Consider the following 19,179-nt stretch of genomic DNA (forward strand, 5'->3'; position numbering starts at 1 on the left):
CCCTTCCCCGAGGCCTGACCCTCATCCGTCCCCTAATCCTAACCCGTACGCTGACACTAACCCACGCCCTCACACGTACGCTCCCCCTAAAGCGTTGTCGTACCCTCACCTGTACCCTAAACCGTCCCCGTCCCCTAACCCTAACCCTAGCCCGAACCCTAACCCTAACACTTCCCCGAAGCCTGACCCTAACCCGTCCCCCAATCCTAACCCGTACGCTAACACTAACACGCGTCCTCACACGTACGCTCCCCCTAAAGCGTTGTCGTACACTCACCTGGACCCTAAACTGTCCCCGTCCCCTAACCCTAACCCTAGCCCGAACCCTAACCCTTCCCCAAAGCCTGACCCTCACCCGTCCCCTAATCCTTACCCGAACGCTGACACTAACCCGCGCCCTCACACGTACGCTCCCCCTAAAGCGTTGTCGTACCCTCACCTGGACCCTAAACCGTCCCCATCCTCTAACCCTAACCCTAGCCCGAACCCTAACCCTAACCCTTCCCCGAAGCCGGACCCTCACCCGTCCCCTAATCCTAACCCGTACGGTAATACTAACATGCGCCCTCACACGTACGCTCCCCCTAAAGCGTTGTCGTACCCTCACATGGACCCTAAACCGTCCCCGTCCCCTAACCCTAACCCTAGCCCGAACCCTAACCCTAACACTTCCCCGAAGCCTGACCCTCACCCGTCCCCTAATCGTAACCCGTACGCTGACACTAACCCGCGCCCTCACACGTACGCTCCCCCTAAAGCGTTGTCGTACCCTCACCTGTACCCTAAACCGTCCGCGTCCCCTAACCCTAACCCTAGCCCGAACCCTAACCCTAACCCTTCCCCGAAGACTGACACTCACCCGTCTCATTATCCTAACCCGTACGCTGACACTAACCCGCGCCCTCACACCTGCGCTCCCCCTAAAGCGTTGTCGTACCCTCACCTGGACCCTAAACCGTCCCCGTCCCCTAACCCTAACCCTAGCCCGAACCCTAAACCTAACCCTTCCCCGAAACCTGACCCTCACCCGTTCCCTAATCCTAACCTGTACGCTAACACTAACCCGCGCCCTCACACGTACGCTCCCCCTAAAGCACTGTCGTATCCTCACGTGGAACGTAAACCGCCCCCATCCCCTAACCCTAACCCTAGCCCGAACCCTAACCCTAACCCTTCCCCGAAGCCTGACTCTCACACGTCCCCTAATCCTAGCCCGTACGCTGACACTAACCCGCGCCCTCAAACGTACGTTCCTCCTAAAGCGTTGTCGTACCCTCACGTGGACCCTAAACCGTCCCCGTCCCCTAACCCTAACCCTAGCCCGAACCCTAACCCTAACACTTCCCCGAAGCCTGACCCTCATCGGTCCCTAATCCTAACCCGTACGCGGACACTTACCTGCGCCGTCACACGTACGCTCCCCCTAAAGTGTTGTCGTACCCTCAACTGGACCCTAAACCGTCCCCGTCCCCTAACCCTAACCCTAGCCCGAACCCTAACCCTAACCCTTCCCCGAAGCCTGACCCTCACCCGTCCCCTAATCCTAACCCGTACGCTGACACTAACCCGCGCCCTCACACGTACCCTCCCCCTAAAGCGTTGTCGTACCCTCACCTGGACCCTAAACCGTCCCCGTCCCCTAACCCTAACCCTAGCCCGAACCCTAACCCTAACACTTCCCCGAAGCCTGACCCTCACCCGTCCCCTAATCCTAACCCGTACGCTGACACTAACCCGCGCCCTCACACGTACGCTCCCCCTAAAGCGTTGTCGTACCCTCACCTGGACCCTAAACCATCCCCGTCCCCTAACCCTAACCCTAGCCCGAACCCTAACCCTAACACTTCCCCGAAGCCTGACCCTCACCCGTCCCCTAATCCTAACCCGTACGCTAACACTAACACGAGCCCTCACACGTACGCTCCCCCTAAAGCATTGTCGTATCCTCACGTGGAACGTAAACCGCCCCCATCCCCTAACCCTAACCCTAGCCCGAACCCTAACCCTAACCCTTCCCCGAAGCCTGACTCTCACACGTCCCCGAATCCTAGCCCGTACGCTGACACTAACCCGCGCCCTCAAACGTACGTTCCTCCTAAAGCGTTGTCGTACCCTCACGTGGACCCTAAACCGTCCCCATCCCCTAACCCTAACCCTAGCCCGAACCCTAACCCTAACCCTACCCCGAAGCCTGACACTCACCCGTTCCCTAATCCTAACCCGTACGCTAACACTAACCCGTGCCCTCAGACCTGCGTTCCCCCTAAAGCGTTGTTGTACCCTCACCTGGACCCTAAACCATCCCGGTCCCCTAACCCTAACCCTAGCCCGAACCCTAACCCTAACCCTTCCCCGAAGCCTGACACTCACCCGTCTCATTATCCTAACCCGTACGCTGACACTAACCCGCGTCCTCACACCTGCGCATCCCCTAAAGCGTTGTCGTACCCTCACCTGGACCCTAAACCGTCCCCGTCCCCTAACCCTAACCCTAGCCCGAACCCTAACCCTAACTCTTCCCCGAAGCCTGACCCTCACCCGTCCCCTAATCCTAACCCGTACGCTGACACTAACCCGCGCCCTCACACGTACGCTCCCCCTAAAGCGCTGTCGTACCCTCACCTGGACCCTAAACCGTCCCCGTCCCCTAACCCTAACCCTAGCCCGAACCCTAACCCTAACCCTTCCCCGAAGCCTGACCCTCACCCGTCCCCTAATCCTAACCCGTACGCTGACACTAACCCGCGCCCTCACACGTACGCTCCCCCTAAAGCGTTGTCGTACCCTCACCTGGACCCTAAACCGTCCCCGTCCCCTAACCCTAACCCTAGCCCGAACCCTAACCCTAACCCTTCCCCGAAGCCTGACCCTCACCCGTCCCCTAATCCTAAACCGTACTCTGACACTAACCTGCGCCCTCACACGTACGCTCCCCCTAAAGCGTTGTCGTACCCTCACCTGGACCCTAAACTGTCCCCGTCCCCTAACCCTAACCCTAGCCCTAACCCTATCCCTAACCGTACCCGAAGCCTGACCCTCACCCGTCCCCTAATCCTAACCCGTACGCTGACACTAACCCACGCCCTCACACGTACGCTCCCCCTAAAGCGTTGTCGTACCCTCACCTGGACCCTAAACCGTCCCCGTCCCCTAACCCTAACCCTAGCCTGAACCATAAAACTAACCCTTCCCCGAAACCTGACCCTCACCCGTCCCCTAATCCTAACCCGTACGCTGACACTAACCCGTGCCCTCACACTTACGCTCCCCCTAAAGCGTTGTCGCACCCTAACCTGGACCCTAAACCGTCCCCGTCCCCTAACCCTAACCCTAGCCCGAACCCTAACCTTAACCCTTCCCCGAAGCTTGACACTCACCCGTCCCCTATTCCTAACACGTACGCTGACACTAACCCGGGCCCTCATACGTACGCTCCCCCTAAAGCGTTGTCGTACACTCACGTGGACCCTAAACCGTCACCGTCCCGTAAGCCTAACCCTAGCCCGAACCCTAACCCTAACCCTTCCCCGAAACCTGAATCTCACCCGTCCCATAATCCTAACCTGTACGCTGACACTAACCCGCGCACTCACACGTACGCTCCCCCTAAAGCGTTGTCGTACCCTCACCTGGACCCTAAACCATCCCCGTCCCCTAACCTTAACCCTAGCCCGAACCCTAACCCTAACCCTTCCCTGAAGCCTGACCCTCACCCGTCCCCTAATCCTAACCCGTACGGTAACACTAACACGTGCCCTCACATGTATGCTCCCCCTAAAGCATTGTCGTACCCTCACCTGGACCCTAAACCGTCCCCGTCCCCTAACCCTAACCCTAGCCCGAACCCTAACCCTAACCCTTCCCCGAGGCCTGACCCTCATCCGTCCCCTAATCCTAACCCGTACGCTGACACTAACCCACGCCCTCACACGTACGCTCCCCCTAAAGCGTTGTCGTACCCTCACCTGTACCCTAAACCGTCCCCGTCCCCTAACCCTAACCCTAGCCTGAACCCTAACCCTAACACTTCCCCGAAGCCTGACCCTAACCCGTACCCCAATCCTAACCCGTACGCTAACACTAACACGCGTCCTCACACGTACGCTCCCCCTAAAGCGTTGTCGTACACTCACCTGGACCCTAAACTGTCCCCGTCCCCTAACCCTAACCCTAGCCCGAACCCTAACCCTTCCCCAAAGCCTGACCCTCACCCGTCCCCTAATCCTTACCCGAACGCTGACACTAACCCGCGCCCTCACACGTACGCTCCCCCTAAAGCGTTGTCGTACCCTCACCTGGACCCTAAACCGTCCCCATCCTCTAACCCTAACCCTAGCCCGAACCCTAACCCTAACCCTTCCCCGAAGCCGGACCCTCACCCGTCCCCTAATCCTAACCCGTACGGTAATACTAACATGCGCCCTCACACGTACGCTCCCCCTAAAGCGTTGTCGTACCCTCACATGGACCCTAAACCGTCCCCGTCCCCTAACCCTAACCCTAGCCCGAACCCTAACCCTAACACTTCCCCGAAGCCTGACCCTCACCCGTCCCCTAATCGTAACCCGTACGCTGACACTAACCCGCGCCCTCACACGTACGCTCCCCCTAAAGCGTTGTCGTACCCTCACCTGTACCCTAAACCGTCCGCGTCCCCTAACCCTAACCCTAGCCCGAACCCTAACCCTAACCCTTCCCCGAAGACTGACACTCACCCGTCTCATTATCCTAAGCCGTACGCTGACACTAACCCGCGCCCTCACACCTGCGCTCCCCCTAAAGCGTTGTCGTACCCTCACCTGGACCCTAAACCGTCCCCGTCCCCTAACCCTAACCCTAGCCCGAACACTAAACCTAACCCTTCCACGAAACCTGACCCTCACCCGTTCCCTAATCCTAACCTGTACGCTAACACTAACCCGCGCCCACACACGTACGCTCCCCCTAAAGCGTTGTCGTACCCTCACCTGGACCCTAAACCGTCCCCGTCCCCTAACCCTATCCCTAGCCCTAACCCTATCCCTAACACTTTCCCGAAGCCTGACCCTCACCCGTCCCCTAATACTAACCCGTACGCTGACACTAACCCGCGCCCTCACACGTACACTCCCCCTAAAGCGTTGTCGTACCCTCACCTGGAACCTAAACCGTCCCCGTCCCCTAACCCTAACCCTAGCCCGAACCCTAACCCTAACCCTTCCCCGAAGCATGACCCTCACACGTCCCCTAATCCTAACCCGTACGCTAACATTAACCCGCGCCCTCACACGTACACTCCCCCTAAAGCGTTGTCGTACCCTCACCTGGACCCTAAACCGTCCCCGTCCCCTAACCCTAACTCTAGCCCGAACCCTAACCCTAACCCTTCCCCGAAGCCTGACTCTCACCCGTTCCCTAATCCTAACCCATACGCTGACACTAACCCGCGCCCTCACACGTACGCTCCCCCTAAAGCGTTGTCGTACCCTCACCTGGACCCTAAACCGTCCCCGTCCCCTAACCCTAACCCTAGCCTGAACCATAACACTAACCCTTCCCCGAAACCTGACCCTCACCCGTCCCATAATCCTAAGCCGTACGCTGACACTAACCTGCGCCCTCACACTTACGCTCCCCCTAAAGCGTTGTCGCACCCTCACCTGGACCCTAAACCGTCCCCGTCCCCTAACCCTACACCTAGCCCGAACCCTAACCCTAACCCTTCCCCGAAGCCTGACCCTCACCCGTCCCCTAATCCTAACCCCTACGCTAACACTAACCCGCGCCCTAACACGTACGCTCCCCCTAAAGCGTTGTCGTACCCTCACCTGGACCCTAAACCGTCCCCGTCCCCTAATCCTAACCCTAGCCCGAACCCTAACCCTAACACTTCCCCGAAGCCTGACCCTCACCCGTCCCCTAATCCTAACCCGTACGCTAACACTAACACAAGCCCTCACACGTACGCTCCCCCTAAAGCATTGTCGTACCCTCACGTGGACCGTAAACCGCCTCCGTCCCCTAACCCTAACCCTAGCCCAAATCCTAACCCTAACACTTCCCCGAAGCCTGACCCTCACCCGTCCCCTAATCGTAACCCGTACGCTGACACTAACCCGTGCCCTCACACGTACGCTCCCCCTAAAGCGTTGTCGTACCCTCACCTGGACCCTAAACCGTCCCCGTCCCCTAACCCTAACCCTAGCCCGAACCCTAACCCTAACACTTCCCCGAAGCCTGACCCTCACCCGTCCCCTAATCCTAACCCGTACGCTAACACTAACACACGCCCTAACACGTACGCTCCCCCTAAAGCGTTGTCGTACCCTCACCTGGACCCTAAACCGTCCCCATCCCCTAACCCTAACCCTAGCCCGAACCCTAACCCTAACCCTTCCCCGAAGCCTGACACTCACCCGTCTCATTATCCTAACCCGTACGCTGACACTAACCCGCGTCCTCACACCTGCCCTTCCCCTAAAGCGTTGTCGTACCCTCACCTGGACCCTAAACCGTCCCCGTCCCCTAACCCTAACCCTAGCCCAAACCCTAACCCTAACTCTTCCCCGAAACCTGACCGTCACCCGTTCCCTAATCCTAACCTGTACGCTAACACTAACCCGCGACCTCACACGTACGCTCCCCCTAAAGCACTGTCGTATCCTCACGTGGAACGTAAACCGCCCCCATCCCCTAACCCTAACCCTAGCCTGAACCCTAACCCTAACCCTTCCCCGAAGCCTGACTCTCACACGTCCCCTAATCCTAGCCCGTACGCTGACACTAACCCGCGCCCTCAAACGTACGTTCCTCCTAAAGCGTTGTCGTACCCTCACGTGGACCCTAAACCGTCCCCGTCCCCTAACCCTAACCCTAGCCCGAACCCTAACCCTAACACTTCCCCGAAGCCTGACCCTCATCGGTCCCTAATCCTAACCCGTACGCGGACACTTACCTGCGCCGTCACACGTACGCTCCCCCTAAAGTGTTGTCGTACCCTCAACTGGACCCTAAACCGTCCCCGTCCCCTAACCCTAACCCTAGCCCGAACCCTAACCCTAACCCTTCCCCGAAGCCTGACCCTCACCCGTCCCCTAATCCTAACCCGTACGCTGACACTAACCTGCGCCCTCACACGTACGCTCCCCCTAAAGCGTTGTCGTACCCTCACCTGGACCCTAAACCGTCCCCGTCCCCTAACCCTAACCCTAGCCCGAACCCTAACCCTAACCCTTCCCCGAAGCCTCACCCTCACCCGTCCCCTAATCCTAACCCGTACGCTGACACTAACCCGCGCCCTCACACGTACGCTCCCCCTAAAGCGTTGTCGTACCCTCACCTGGACCCTAAACCATCCCGTCCCCTAACCCTAACCCTAGCCCGAACCCTAACCCTAACACTTCCCCGAAGCCTGACCCTCACCCGTCCCCTAATCCTAACCCGTACGCTAACACTAACACGAGCCCTCACACGTACGCTCCCCCTAAAGCATTGTCGTATCCTCACGTGGAACGTAAACCGCCCCCATCCCCTAACCCTAACCCTAGCCCGAACCCTAACCCTAACCCTTCCCCGAAGCCTGACTCTCACACGTCCCCTAATCCTAGCCCGTACGCTGACAGTAACCCGCGCCCTCAAACGTACGTTCCTCCTAAAGCGTTGTCGTACCCTCACGTGGACCCTAAACCGTCCCCATCACCTAACCCTAACCCTAGCCCGAACCCTAACCCTAACCCTACCCCGAAGCCTGACACTCACCCGTTCCCTAATCCTAACCCGTACGCTAACACTAACCCGTGCCCTCAGACCTGCGTTCCCCCTAAAGCGTTGTCGTACCCTCACCTGGACCCTAAACCATCCCGGTCCCCTAACCCTAACCCTAGCCCGAACCCTAACCCTAACCCTTCCCCGAAGCCTGACTCTCACCCGTCTCATTATCCTAACCCGTACGCTGACACTAACCCGCGTCCTCACACCTGCGCTTCCCCTAAAGCGTTGTCGTACCCTCACCTGGACCCTAAACCGTCCCCGTCCCCTAACCCTAACCCTAGCCCGAACCCTAACCCTAACCCTTCCCCGAAGCCTGACCCTCACCCGTCCCCTAATCCTAACCCGTACGCTGACACTAACCCGCGCCCTCACACGTACGCTCCCCCTAAAGCGCTGTCGTACCCTCACCTGGACCCTAAACCGTCCCCGTCCCCTAACCCTAACCCTAGCCCGAACCCTAACCCTAACCCTTCCCCGAAGCCTGACCCTCACCCGTCCCCTAATCCTAACCCGTACGCTGACACTAACCCGCGCCCTCACACGTACGCTCCCCCTAAAGCGTTGTCGTACCCTCACCTGGACCCTAAACCGTCCCCGTCCCCTAACCCTAACCCTAGCCCGAACCCTAACCCTAACACTTCCCCGAAGCCTGACCCTCACCCGTCCCCTAATCCTAACCCGTACGCTAACACTAACACACGCCCTAACACGTACGCTCCCCCGAAAGCGTTGTCGTACCCTCACCTGGACCCTAAACCGTCCCCATCCCCTAACCCTAACCCTAGCCCGAACCCTAACCCTAACCCTTCCCCGAAGCCTGACACTCACCCGTCTCATTATCCTAACCCGTACGCTGACACTAACCCGCGTCCTCACACCTGCGCTTCCCCTAAAGCGTTGTCGTACCCTCACCTGGAGCCTAAACCGTCCCCGTCCCCTAACCCTAACCCTAGCCCGAACCCTAACCCTAACCCTTCCCCGAAGCCTGACCCTCACCCGTCCCCTAATCCTAACCCGTACGCTGACACTAACCCGCGCCCTCACACGTACGCTCCCCCTAAAGCGCTGTCGTACCCTCACCTGGACCCTAAACCGTCCCCGTCCCCTAACCCTAACCCTAGCCCGAACCCTAACCCTAACCCTTCCCCGAAGCCTGACCCTCACCCGTCCCCTAATCCTAACCCGTACGCTGACACTAACCCGCGCCCTTACACGTACGCTCCCCCTAAAGCGTTGTCGTACCCTCACCTGGACCCTAAACCGTCCCCGTCCCCTAACCCTAACCCTAGCCCGAACCCTAACCCTAACCCTTCCCCGAAGCCTGACCCTCACCCGTCCCCTAATCCTAAACCGTACTCTGACACTAACCTGCGCCCTCACACGTACGCTCCCCCTAAAGCGTTGTCGTACCCTCACCTGGACCCTAAACCGTCCCCGTCCCCTAACCCTAACCCTAGCCCGAACCCTAACCCTAACACTTCCCCGAAGCCTGACCCTCACCCGTCCCCTAATCCTAACCCGTACGCTAACACTAACACACGCCCTAACACGTACGCTCCCCCTAAAGCGTTGTCGTACCCTCACCTGGACCCTAAACCGTCCCCATCCCCTAACCCTAACCCTAGCCCGAACCCTAACCCTAACCCTTCCCCGAAGCCTGACACTCACCCGTCTCATTATCCTAACCCGTACGCTGACACTAACCCGCGTCCTCACACCTGCCCTTCCCCTAAAGCGTTGTCGTACCCTCACCTGGACCCTAAACCGTCCCCGTCCCCTAACCCTAACCCTAGCCCAAACCCTAACCCTAACCCTTCCCCGAAACCTGACCGTCACCCGTTCCCTAATCCTAACCTGTACGCTAACACTAACCCGCGCCCTCACACGTACGCTCCCCCTAAAGCACTGTCGTATCCTCACGTGGAACGTAAACCGCCCCCATCCCCTAACCCTAACCCTAGCCCGAACCCTAACCCTAACCCTTCCCCGAAGCCTGACTCTCACACGTCCCCTAATCCTAGCCCGTACGCTGACACTAACCCGCGCCCTCAAACGTACGTTCCTCCTAAAGCGTTGTCGTACCCTCACGTGGACCCTAAACCGTCCCCGTCCCCTAACCCTAACCCTAGCCCGAACCCTAACCCTAACACTTCCCCGAAGCCTGACCCTCATCGGTCCCTAATCCTAACCCGTACGCGGACACTTACCTGCGCCGTCACACGTACGCTCCCCCTAAAGTGTTGTCGTACCCTCAACTGGACCCTAAACCGTCCCCGTCCCCTAACCCTAACCCTAGCCCGAACCCTAACCCTAACCCTTCCCCGAAGCCTGACCCTCACCCGTCCCCTAATCCTAACCCGTACGCTGACACTAACCCGCGCCCTCACACGTACGCTCCCCCTAAAGCGTTGTCGTACCCTCACCTGGACCCTAAACCGTCCCCGTCCCCTAACCCTAACCCTAGCCCGAACCCTAACCCTAACCCTTCCCCGAAGCCTGACCCTCACCCGTCCCCTAATCCTAACCCGTACGCTGACACTAACCCGCGCCCTCACACGTACGCTCCCCCTAAAGCATTGTCGTACCCTCACCTGGACCCTAAACCATCCCCATCCCCTAACCCTAACCCTAGCCCGAACCCTAACCCTAACACTTCCCCGAAGCCTGACCCTCACCCGTCCCCTAATCCTAACCCGTACGCTAACACTAACACGAGCCCTCACACGTACGCTCCCCCTAAAGCATTGTCGTATCCTCACGTGGAACGTAAACCGCCCCCATCCCCTAACCCTAAACCTAGCCCGAACCCTAACCCTAACCCTTCCCCGAAGCCTGACTCTCACACGTCCCCTAATCCTAGCCCGTACGCTGACACTAACCCGCGCCCTCAAACGTACGTTCCTCCTAAAGCGTTGTCGTACCCTCACGTGGACCCTAAACCGTCCCCATCCCCTAACCCTAACCCTAGCCCGAACCCTAACCCTAACCCTACCCCGAACCCTGACACTCACCCGTTCCCTAATCCTAACCCGTACGCTAACACTAACCCGTGCCCTCAGACCTGCGTTCCCCCTAAAGCGTTGTCGTACCCTCACATGGACCCTAAACCATCCCGGTCCCCTAACCCTAACCCTAGCCCGAACCCTAACCCTAACCCTTCCCCGAAGCCTGACACTCACCCGTCTCATTATCCTAACCCGTACGCTGACACTAACCCGCGTCCTCACACCTGCGCTTCTCCTAAAGCGTTGTCGTACCCTCACCTGGACCCTAAACCGTCCCCGTCCCCTAACCCTAACCCTAGCCCGAACCCTAACCCTAACCCTTCCCCGAAGCCTGACCCTCACCCGTCCCCTAATCCTAACCCGTACGCTGACACTAACCTGCGCCCTCACACGTACGCTCCCCCTAAAGCGTTGTCGTACCCTCACCTGGACCCTAAACTGTCCCCGTCCCCTAACCCTAACCCTAGCCCTAACCCTATCCCTAACCGTACCCGAAGCCTGACCCTCACCCGTCCCCTAATCCTAACCCGTACGCTGACACTAACCCACGCCCTCACACGTACGCTCCCCCTAAAGCGTTGTCGTACCCTCACCTGGACCCTAAACCGTCCCCGTCCCCTAACCCTAACCCTAGCCTGAACCATAAAACTAACACTTCCCCGAAACCTGACCCTCACCCGTCCCCTAATCCTAACCCGTACGCTGACACTAACCCGCGCCCTCACACTTACGCTCCCCCTAAAGCGTTGTCGCACCCTAACCTGGACCCTAAACCGTCCCCGTCCCCTAACCCTAACCCTAGTCCGAACCCTAACCCTAACCCTTCCCCGAAGCCTGACCCTCACCCGTCGCCTAATCCTAACCCGTACGCTGACACTAACCCGCGCCCTCACACGTACGCTCCCCCTAAAGCGCTGTCGTACCCTCACCTGGACCCTAAACCGTCCCCGTCCCCTAACCCTAACCCTAGCCTGAACCCTATCCCTAACACTTCCCCGAAGCCTGACCCTCACCCGTCCCCTAATCATAACCCGTACGCTGACACTAACCCGCGCCCTCACACGTACGCTCCCCCTAAAGCGTTGTCGTACCCTCACCTGGACCCTAAACCGTCCCCGTCCCCTAACCCTAACCCTAGCCCTAACCCTATCCCTAACACTTACCCGAAGCCTGACCCTCACCCGTCCCCTAATCCTAACCCGTACGCTGACACTAACCCGCGCCCTCACACGTACGCTCCCCCTAAAGCGTTGTCGTACCCTCACCTGGACCCTAAGCCGTCCCCGTCCCCTAACCCTAACCCTAGCCTGAACCATAACACTAACCCTTCCCCGAAACCTGACCCTCACCCGTCCCCTAATCCTAACCCGTACGCTGACACTAACCCGCGCCCTCACACGTACGCTCCCCCTAAAGCGCTGTCGTACCCTCACCTGGACCCTAAACCGTCCCCGTCCCCTAACCCTAACCCTAGCCCGAACCCTAACCCTAACACTTCCCCGAAGCCTGACACTCACCCGTCCCCTAATCATAACCCGTACGCTGAAACTAACCCGTGCCCTCACACGTACGCTCCCCCTAAAGCGTTGTCGTACCCTCACCTGGACCCTAAACCGTCCCCGTCCCCTAACCCTAGCCCGAACCCTAACCCTAACCCTTCCCCGAAGCCTGACCCTCACCCGTCCCCTAATCCTAATCCGTACGCTAACACTAACACGAGCCCTCACACGTACGCTCCCCCTAAAGCATTGTCGTATCCTCACGTGGAACGTAAACCGCCCCCATCCCCTAACCCTAACCCTAGCCCGAACCCTAACCCTAACCCTTCCCCGAAGCCTGACCCTCACCCGTCCCCTAATCCTAACCCGTACGCTGACACTAACACGCGCCCTCACACGTACGCTCCCCCTAAAGCGTTGTCGTACCCTCACTTTGACCCTAAACCGTCCCCGTCCCCTAACCCTAACCCTAGCCCGAACCCTAACCCTAACCCTTCCCCGAAGCCTGACCCTCACCCGTCCCCTAATCCTAAACCGTACTCTGACACTAACCCGCGCCCTCACACGTACGCTCCCCCTAAATCGTTGTCGTACCCTCACCTGGACCCTAAACCGTCCCCGTCCCCTAACCCTAACCCTAGCCTGAACCATAACACTAACCCTTCCCCGAAACCTGACCCTCACCCGTCCCCTAATCCTAACCCGTACGCTGACACTAACCCGCGCCCTCACACTTACGCTCCCCCTAAAGCGTTGTCGCACCCTAACCTGGACCCTAAACCGTCCCCGTCCCCTAACCCTAACCCTAGTCCGAACCCTAACCCTAACCCTTCCCCGAAGCCTGACCCTCACCCGTCGCCTAATCCTAACCCGTACGCTGACACTAACCCGCGCCCTCACACGTACGCTCCCCCTAAAGCGCTGTCGTACCCTCACCTGGACCCTAAACCGTCCCCGTCCCCTAACCCTAACCCTAGCCCGAACCCTAACCCTAACACTTCCCCGAAGCCTGACCCTCACCCGTCCCCTAATCATAACCCGTACGCTGACACTAACCCGCGCCCTCACACGTACGCTCCCCCTAAAGCATTGTCCTACCCTCACCTGGACCCTAAACCGTCCCCGTCCCCTAACCCTAGCCCGAACCCTAACCCTAACCCTTCCCCGAAGCCTGACTCTCACACGTCCCCTAATCCTAGCCCGTACGCTGACACTAACCCGCGCCCTCAAACGTACGTTCCTCCTAAAGCGTTGTCGTACCCTCACCTGGACCCTAAACCGTCCCCGTCCCCTAACCCTAACCCTAGCCCGAACCCTAACCCTAACCCTTCCCCGAAGCCTGACTCTCACCCGTCCCCTAATCCTAACCCATACGCTGACACTAACCCGGGCCCTCACACGTACGCTCCCCCTAAAGCGTTGTCGTACCCTCACCTGGACCCTAAACCGTCCCCGTCCCCTAACCCTAACACTAGCCCGAACCCTAACCCTAAACCTTCCTCGAAGCCTGACCCTCACCCGCCCCTAATCCTAACCCGTACGCTGACATTTACCTGCGCCCTCACACGTACACTCCCCCTAAAGTGTTGTCGTACCCTCACCTGGACCCTAAACCGTCCCCGTCCCCTAACCCTAACCCTAGCCCGAACCCTAACCCTAACCCTTCGCCGAAGCCTGACCCTCACCCGTCCCCTAATCCTAAACCGTACTCTGACACTAACCTGCGCCCTCACACGTACGCTCCCCCTAAAGCGTTGTCGTACCCTCACCTGGACCCTAAACCGTCCCCGTCCCCTAACCCTAACCCTAGCCCTAACCCTATCCCTAACCCTTACCCGAAGCCTGACCCTCACCCGTCCCCTAATCCTAACCCGTACGCTGACACTAACCCACGCCCTCACACGTACGCTCCCCCTAAAGCGTTGTCGTACCCTCACCTGGACCCTAAACCGTCCCCGTCCCCTAACCCTAACCCTAGTCCGAACCCTAACCCTAACCCTTCCCCGAAACCTGACGCTCACCCGTCGCCTAATCCTAACCCGTACGCTGACACTAACCCGCGCCCTCACACGTACGCTCCCCCTAAAGCGTTGTCGTACCCTCACCTCGACCCTAAACCGTCCCCGTCCCCTAACCCTAACCCTAGTCCGAACCCTAACCCTAACCCTTCCCCGAAGCCTGACCCTCACCCGTCACCTAATCCTAACCCGTACGCTGACACTAACCCACGCCCTCACACGTACGCTCCCCCTAAAGCGCTGTCGTACCCTCACCTGGACCCTAAACCGTCCCCGTCCCCTAACCCTAACCCTAGCCCGAACCCTAACCCTAACGCTTCCCCGAAGCCTGACCCTCACCCGTCCCCTAATCATAACCCGTACGCTGACACTAACCCGCGCCCTCACACGTACGTTCCTCCTAAAGCGTTGTCGTAACCTCACGTGGACCCTAAACCGTCCCCGTCCCCTAACCCTAACCCTAGCCCGAACCCTAACCCTAACCCTTCCCCGAAGCCTGACTCTCACCCGTCCCCTAATCCTAACCCATACGCTTACACTAACCCGCGCCCTCAAACGTACGTTCCTCCTAAAGCGTTGTCGTACCCTCACGTGGACCCTAAACCGTCCCCGTCCCCTAACCCTAACCCTAGCCCTAACCCTATCCCTATCCCTTACCCGAAGCCTGACCCTCACCCGTCCCCTAATCCTAACCCGTACGCTGACACTAACCCGCGCCCTCACACGTACGCTCCCCCTAAATCGTTGTCGTACCCTCACCTGGACCCTAAACCGTCCCCGTCCCCTAACCCTAACCCTAGCCTGAACCATAACACTAACCCTTCCCCGAAACCTGACCCTCACCCGTCCCCTAATCCTAACCCGTACGCTGACACTAACCCGCGCCCTCACACTTACGCTCCCCCTAAAGCGTTGTCGCACCCTAACCTGGACCCTAAACCGTCCCCGTCCCCTAACCCTAACCCTAGTCCGAACCCTAACCCTAACCCTTCCCCGAAGCCTGACCCTCACCCGTCGCCTAATCCTAACCCGTACGCTGACACTAACCCGCGCCCTCACACGTACGCTCCCCCTAAAGCGCTGTCGTACCCTCACCTGGACCCTAAACCGTCCCCGTCCCCTAACCCTAACCCTAGCCCGAACCCTAACCCTAACACTTCCCCGAAGCCTGACCCTCACCCGTCCCCTAATCATAACCCGTACGCTGACACTAACCCGCGCCCTCACACGTACGCTCCCCCTAAAGCATTGTCCTACCCTCACCTGGACCCTAAACCGTCCCCGTCCCCTAACCCTAGCCCGAACCCTAACCCTAACCCTTCCCCGAAGCCTGACTCTCACACGTCCCCTAATCCTAGCCCGTACGCTGACACTAACCCGCGCCCTCAAACGTACGTTCCTCCTAAAGCGTTGTCGTACCCTCACCTGGACCCTAAACCGTCCCCGTCCCCTAACCCTAACCCTAGCCCGAACCCTAACCCTAACCCTTCCCCGAAGCCTGACTCTCACCCGTCCCCTAATCCTAACCCATACGCTGACACTAACCCGGGCCCTCACACGTACGCTCCCCCTAAAGCGTTGTCGTACCCTCACCTGGACCCTAAACCGTCCCCGTCCCCTAACCCTAACACTAGCCCGAACCCTAACCCTAAACCTTCCTCGAAGCCTGACCCTCACCCGCCCCTAATCCTAACCCGTACGCTGACATTTACCTGCGCCCTCACACGTACACTCCCCCTAAAGTGTTGTCGTACCCTCACCTGGACCCTAAACCGTCCCCGTCCCCTAACCCTAACCCTAGCCCGAACCCTAACCCTAACCCTTCGCCGAAGCCTGACCCTCACCCGTCCCCTAATCCTAAACCGTACTCTGACACTAACCTGCGCCCTCACACGTACGCTCCCCCTAAAGCGTTGTCGTACCCTCACCTGGACCCTAAACCGTCCCCGTCCCCTAACCCTAACCCTAGCCCTAACCCTATCCCTAACCCTTACCCGAAGCCTGACCCTCACCCGTCCCCTAATCCTAACCCGTACGCTGACACTAACCCACGCCCTCACACGTACGCTCCCCCTAAAGCGTTGTCGTACCCTCACCTGGACCCTAAACCGTCCCCGTCCCCTAACCCTAACCCTAGTCCGAACCCTAACCCTAACCCTTCCCCGAAACCAGACGCTCACCCGTCGCCTAATCCTAACCCGTACGCTGACACTAACCCGCGCCCTCACACGTACGCTCCCCCTAAAGCGTTGTCGTACCCTCACCTCGACCCTAAACCGTCCCCGTCCCCTAACCCTAACCCTAGTCCGAACCCTAACCCTAACCCTTCCCCGAAGCCTGACCCTCACCCGTCACCTAATCCTAACCCGTACGCTGACACTAACCCACGCCCTCACACGTACGCTCCCCCTAAAGCGCTGTCGTACCCTCACCTGGACCCTAAACCGTCCCCGTCCCCTAACCCTAACCCTAGCCCGAACCCTAACCCTAACGCTTCCCCGAAGCCTGACCCTCACCCGTCCCCTAATCATAACCCGTACGCTGACACTAACCCGCGCCCTCACACGTACGCTCCCCCTAAAGCGTTGTCGTACCCTCACCTGGACCCTAAACCGTCCCCGTCCCCTAACCCTAGCCCGAACCCTAACCCTAACCCTTCTCCGAAGCCTGACCCTCACCCGTCCCCTAATCCTAACCCGTACGCTAACACTAACACGATCCCTCACACGTACGCTCCCCCTAAAGCATTGTCGTATCCTCACGTGGAACGTAAACCGCCCCCATCCCCTAACCCTAACCCTAGCCCGAACCCTAACCCTAACCCTTCCCCGAAGCCTGACTCTCACACGTCCCATAATCCTAGCCCGTACGCTGACACTAACCCGCGCCCTCAAACGTACGTTCCTCCTAAAGCGTTGTCGTACCCTCACGTGGACCCTAAACCGTCCCCGTCCCCTAACCCTAACCCTAGCCCGAACCCTAACCCTAACCCTTCCCCGAAGCCTGACTCTCACCCGTCCCCTAATCCTAACCCATACGCTGACACTAACCCGGGCCCTCACACGTACGTTCCTCCTATAGCGTTGTCGTACCCTCACGTGGACCCTAAACCGTCCCCGTCCCCTAACCCTAACCCTAGCCTGAACCATAACACTAACCCTTCCCCGAAACCTGACCCTCACCCGTCCCCTAATCCTAACCCGTACGCTGACACTAACCCGCGCCCTCACACTTACGCTCCCCCTAAAGCGTTGTCGCACCCTAACCTGGACCCTAAACCGTCCCCATCCCCTAACCCTAACCCTAGTCCGAACCCTAACCCTAACCCTTCCCCGAAGTCTGACCCTCACCCGTCGCCTAATCCTAACCCGTACTTGACACTAACCCGCGCCCTCACACGTACGCTCCCCCTAAAGCGCTGTCGTACCCTCACCTGGACCCTAAACCGTCCCCGTCCCCTAACCCTAACCCTAGCCCGAACCCTAACCCTAACACTTCCCCGAAGCCTGACCCTCACCCGTCCCCTAATCCTAACCCGTACGCTGACACTAACCCGCGCCCTCAAACGTACGTTCCTCCTAAAGCGTTGTCGTAACCTCACGTGGACCCTAAACCGTCCCCGTCCCCTAACCCTAACCCTAGCCCGAACCCTAACCCTAACACTTCCCCGAAGCCTGACTCTCACCCGTCCCCTAATCCTAACCCATACGCTTACACTAACCCGCGCCCTCAAACGTACGTTCCTCCTAAAGCGTTGTCGTACCCTCACGTGGACCCTAAACCGTCCCCGTCCCCTAACCCTAACCCTAGCCCTAACCCTATCCCTAACCCTTACCCGAAGCCTGACCCTCACCCGTCCCCTAATCCTAACCCGTACGCTGACACTAACCCGCGCCCTCACACGTACGCTCCCCCTAAAGTGCTGTCGTACCCTCACCTGGACCCTAAACCGTCCCCGTCCCCTAACCCTAACCCTAGCCCGAACCCTAACCCTAACACTTCCCCAAAGCCTGACCCTCACCCGTCCCCTAATCATAAACCGTACGCTGACACTAACCCGCGCCCTCACACGTACGCTCCCCCTAAAGCGTTGTCGTACCCTCACCTGGACCCTAAACCGTCCCCGTCCCCTAACCCTAGCCCGAACCCTAACCCTAACCCTTCCCCGAAGCCTGACTCTCACACGTCCCCTAATCCTAGCCCGTACGCTGACACTAACCCGCGCCCTCAAACGTACGTTCCTCCTAAAGCGTTGTCGTACCCTCACGTGGACCCTAAACCGTCCCCGTCCCCTAACCCTAACCCTAGCCCGAACCCTAACCCTAACCCTTCCCCGAAGCCTGACTCTCACCCGTCCCCTAATCCTAACCCATACGCTGACACTAACCCGGGCCCTCACACGTACGCTCCCCCTAAAGCGTTGTCGTACCCTCACCTGGACCCTAAACCGTCCCCGTCCCCTAACCCTAACACTAGCCCGAACCCTAACCCTAAACCTTCCTCGAAGCCTGACCCTCACCCGCCCCTAATCCTAATCCGTACGCTGACATTTACCTGCGCCCTCACACGTACACTCCCCCTAAAGTGTTGTCGTACCCTCACCTGGACCCTAAACCGTCCCCGTCCCCTAACCCTAACCCTGGCCTGAACCATAACACTAACCCTTCCCCGAAACCTGACCCTCAGCCGTCCCATAATCCTAACCCGTACGCTGACACTAACCCGCGCCCTCACACTTACGCTCCCCCTAAAGCGTTGTCGCACCCTCACCTGGACCCTAAACCGTCCCCGTCCCCTAACCCTAACCCTAGCCCGAACCCGAACCCTAACCCTTCCCCGAAGCCTGACCCTCACCCGTCCCCTAATCCTAACCCGTACGCTGACACTAACCCGCGCCCTCACACGTAC

This window comes from Pseudorca crassidens, chromosome 17 (assembly GCF_039906515.1).
Source record: "Pseudorca crassidens isolate mPseCra1 chromosome 17, mPseCra1.hap1, whole genome shotgun sequence".
NCBI lineage: Eukaryota > Metazoa > Chordata > Mammalia > Artiodactyla > Delphinidae > Pseudorca > Pseudorca crassidens.